Genomic DNA, 5,000 nt, shown 5'->3' on the forward strand with positions numbered 1-5,000 from the left:
CTCGACCATCGAGGCCGGCAAACTATACCCTCGGTAAAAAAATTTAACGAGGGTGAAATTTTCATCGAGGTGTCGCACGTTAGACGCGGACGGGCTACCGCGGGTCTCTCGACCATCGAGGCCGGCAAACTATACCCTCGGTAAAAATTTTTTACGAGGGTGAAATTTTCATCGAGGTGTCGCACGTTAGACGCGGACGGGCTACCGCGGGTCTCTCGACCATCGAGGCCGGCAAACTATACCCTCGGTAAAAAATTTTTACGAGGGTGAAATTTTCATCGAGGTGTCGCACGTTAGACGCGGACGGGCTATCGCGGGTCTCTCGACCATCGAGGCCGGCAAACTATACCCTCGGTAAAAATTTTTTACGAGGGTGAAATTTTCATCGAGGTGTCGCACGTTAGACGCGGACGGGCTACCGCGGGTCTCTCGACCATCGAGGCCGGCAAACTATACCCTCGGTAAAAATTTTTTACGAGGGTGAAATTTTCATCGAGGTGTCGCACGTTAGACGCGGACGGGCTACCGCGGGTCTCTCGACCATCGAGGCCGGCAAACTATACCCTCGGTAAAAAATTTTTACGAGGGTGAAATTTTCATCGAGGTGTCGCACGTTAGACGCGGGCGGGCTACCGCGGGTCTCTCGACCATCGAGGCCGGCAAACTATACCCTCGGTAAAAAAAATTTTACGAGGGTGAAATTTTCATCGAGGTGTCGCACGTTAGACGCGGGCGGGCTACCGCGGGTCTCTCGACCATCGAGGCCGGCAAACTATACCCTCGGTAAAAAAAATTTTACGAGGGTGAAATTTTCATCGAGGTGTCGCACGTTAGACGCGGGCGGGCTACCGCGGGTCTCTCGACCATCGAGGCCGGCAAACTATACCCTCGGTAAAAAAAATTTTACGAGGGTGAAATTTTCATCGAGGTGTCGCACGTTAGACGCGGACGGGCTACCGCGGGTCTCTCGACCATCGAGGCCGGCAAACTATACCCTCGGTAAAAAAATTTTTACGAGGGTGAAATTTTCATCGAGGTGTCGCACGTTAGACGCGGACGGGCTACCGCGGGTCTCTCGACCATCGAGGCCGGCAAACTATACCCTCGGTAAAAAAATTTTTACGAGGGTGAAATTTTCATCGAGGTGTCGCACGTTAGACGCGGACGGGCTACCGCGGGTCTCTCGACCATCGAGGCCGGCAAACTATACCCTCGGTAAAAAAATTTTTACGAGGGTGAAATTTTCATCGAGGTGTCGCACGTTAGACGCGGACGGGCTACCGCGGGTCTCTCGACCATCGAGGCCGGCAAACTATACCCTCGGTAAAAAAATTTTTACGAGGGTGAAATTTTCATCGAGGTGTCGCACGTTAGACGCGGACGGGCTACCGCGGGTCTCTCGACCATCGAGGCCGGCAAACTATACCCTCGGTAAAAAAAATTTTACGAGGGTGAAATTTTCATCGAGGTGTCGCACGTTAGACGCGGACGGGCTACCGCGGGTCTCTCGACCATCGAGGCCGGCAAACTATACCCTCGGTAAAAAAATTTTTACGAGGGTGAAATTTTCATCGAGGTGTCGCACGTTAGACGCGGGCGGGCTACCGCGGGTCTCTCGGCCACCTTTATCGTCGGTAAAAAATGTTGACCCTTGGGAATTTTTTCATCGGGAAGCCGAACGTAAGCGTCTCGACCATCGAAGGCCGGCCAACTATACCCCAGTCAAAAAGTATGTCTTAACAATTTTTTTTTTGTCATCGGGAAGCCGCACGTAAGAATATTACAGCAGGTCTCTCCATGATACGATAAAATGTCAGGTAACGAAGGCAGGCATCGTACACCCTCTTGATCGGCCGTGTGCTGGCGTCCGACACCTTCGCGAAGGTTTGAACTAGGGTTGTCTCAGGACATAAGCTAGGGTTACAGTGGGTGCTAAGCCTAGCCCTAAGCCTAGCCGTAACCCTAACCCTAACCCTAACCCTAACCCTAGCCCTAGCCCTAGCCCTAGCCCTAGCCCTAGCCCTAGCCCTAGCCCTAACCCTAGCCCTAACCCTAACCCTAACCCTAACCCTAACCCTAACCCTAACCCTAACCCTAACCCTAACCCTAACCCTAACCCTAACCCTAACCCTAACCCTAACCCTAACCCTAACCCTAACCCTAACCCTAACCCTAACCCTAACCCTAACCCTAACCCTAACCCTAACCCTAACCCTAACCCTAACCCTAACCCTAACCCTAGTAGTTATCGAGACCCGCTAGAGTCCCGCTGGACCATTTAAGGCCCACCGTGCACCTTATATGGTCCACAGAGAGAGATCCGTTGGACCTTCGATGGTCCACCAAGTCGCGTCAGAGAAAGGTTTGGTTCATATATGGTCCAGCCCGGACCATATATGCTCCAACGCGGACCATATAAGGTGCCAGAGACAAGCTGTACGGCTTGTCTCTGGAGCTTATAACGGCACGGTGGCCCTTATAAAAAAAGGTTTGAAAGAGTGGGTGAAGGTAACGTGGTCGGCCTGCTAGCGGGGTACCGCGGGGAGAGGTACGTGGTAGGCCTGCTAGCGGGCTACCGCGGGTCTCGACCGCGGGTAAAGGTACGTGGTCGGCCTGCCACGTACCTTTCCCCGTGGTAGCCCGCTAGCAGGCCGACCACGTACCTTTTACCCGTGGTAGCCCGCTAGCTAGCAGGTCGACCACGTACCTTCCCCCGCCGTCGACAGCCGTGGTAGCGCGCAAAGCAGGCCGTCCGCGTACCTTCACCCGCGGCAGCCCGCTAGCAGGTCGACCACGTACCTTTTACCCGTGGTAGCCCGCTAGCAGGCCGTCCGAGTACCTTTACCCGCGGTAGCCCGCTAGCAGGCCGACCACGTACCTTTACCCGTGGTAGCCCGCTAGCAGGCCGACCGCGTACCTTCCCAGCCGTCGAGACCCGCGGTAGCCCGCTAGCAGGCCGTCCGCTTACTGTTACCCGTGGTAGGCCGCTAGCAGGCCCGTCCACGTACCTTTACCCGTGGTAGCCCGCTAGCAGGCCGACCACGTACCTTTACCCGTGGTAGCCCGCTAGCAGGCCGACCGCGTACCTTCCCAGCCGTCGAGACCCGCGGTAGCCCGCTAGCAGGCCGTCCACGTACCTTTCCCCGTGGTAGCCCGCTAGCAGGCCGACCGCGTACCTTCCCAGCCGTCGAGACCCGCGGTAGCCCGCTAGCAGGCCGTCCACGTACCTTTCCCCGTGGTAGCCCGCTAGCAGGCCGACCGCGTACCTTCCCCGCCGTCGAGACCCGCGGTAGCCCGCTAGCAGGCCGTCCACGTACCTTTACCCGTGGTAGCCCGCTAGCAGGCCGACCGCGTACCTTCCCAGCCGTCGAGACCCGCGGTAGCCCGCTAGCAGGCCGTCCGCTTACTGTTACCCGTGGTAGGCCGCTAGCAGGCCCGTCCACGTACCTTTACCCGTGGTAGCCCGCTAGCAGGCCGACCACGTACCTTTACCCGTGGTAGCCCGCTAGCAGGCCGACCGCGTACCTTCCCCGCCGTCGAGACCCGCGGTAGCCCGCTAGCAGGCCGTCCACGTACCTTTACCCGTGGTAGCCCGCTAGCAGGCCGACCGCGTACCTTCCCAGCCGTCGAGACCCGCGGTAGCCCGCTAGCAGGCCGTCCGCTTACTGTTACCCGTGGTAGGCCGCTAGCAGGCCCGTCCACGTACCTTTACCCGTGGTAGCCCGCTAGCAGGCCGACCACGTACCTTTACCCGTGGTAGCCCGCTAGCAGGCCGACCGCGTACCTTCCCCGCCGTCGAGACCCGCGGTAGCCCGCTAGCAGGCCGTCCACGTACCTTTACCCGTGGTAGCCCGCTAGCAGGCCGACCGCGTACCTTCCCAGCCGTCGAGACCCGCGGTAGCCCGCTAGCAGGCCGTCCGCTTACTGTTACCCGTGGTAGGCCGCTAGCAGGCCCGTCCACGTACCTTTACCCGTGGTAGCCCGCTAGCAGGCCGACCACGTACCTTTACCCGTGGTAGCCCGCTAGCAGGCCGACCGCGTACCTTCCCCGCCGTCGAGACCCGCGGTAGCCCGCTAGCAGGCCGTCCACGTACCTTTACCCGTGGTAGCCCGCTAGCAGGCCGACCGCGTACCTTCCCAGCCGTCGAGACCCGCGGTAGCCCGCTAGCAGGCCGTCCACGTACCTTTCCCCGTGGTAGCCCGCTAGCAGGCCGACCGCGTACCTTCCCAGCCGTCGAGACCCGCGGTAGCCCGCTAGCAGGCCGTCCACGTACCTTTCCCCGTGGTAGCCCGCTAGCAGGCCGACCGCGTACCTTCCCAGCCGTCGAGACCCGCGGTAGCCCGCTAGCAGGCCGTCCACGTACCTTTACCCGTGGTAGCCCGCTAGCAGGCCGACCGCGTACCTTCCCCGCCGTCGAGACCCGCGGTAGCCCGCTAGCAGGCCGTCCACGTACCTTTCCCCGTGGTAGCCCGCTAGCAGGCCGACCGCGTACCTTCCCCGCCGTCGAGACCCGCGGTAGTCCGCTAGCAGGCCGTCCACGTACCTTTACCCGTGGTAGCCCGCTAGCAGGCCGACCGCGTACCTTCCCAGCCGTCGAGACCCGCGGTAGCCCGCTAGCAGGCCGTCCACGTACCTTTCCCCGTGGTAGCCCGCTAGCAGGCCGACCGCGTACCTTCCCCGCCGTCGAGACCCGCGGTAGTCCGCTAGCAGGCCGTCCACGTTCCTTTCCCCGTGGTAGCCCGCTAGCAGGCCGTCCACGTACCTTTCCCCGTGGTAGCCCGCTAGCAGGCCGACCGCGTACCTTCCCCGCCGTCGAGACCCGCGGTAGTCCGCTAGCAGGCCGTCCACGTTCCTTTCCCCGTGGTAGCCCGCTAGCAGGCCGTCCACGTACCTTTCCCCGTGGTAGCCCGCTAGCAGGCCGTCCACGTACCTTTCCCCGTGGTAGCCCGCTAGCAGGCCGACCGCGTACCTGTACCCGTGGTAGCCCGCTAGCAGGCCG

This window comes from Mytilus edulis, unplaced genomic scaffold, assembly GCF_963676685.1.
Source record: "Mytilus edulis unplaced genomic scaffold, xbMytEdul2.2 SCAFFOLD_243, whole genome shotgun sequence".
Lineage (NCBI taxonomy): Eukaryota > Metazoa > Mollusca > Bivalvia > Mytilida > Mytilidae > Mytilus > Mytilus edulis.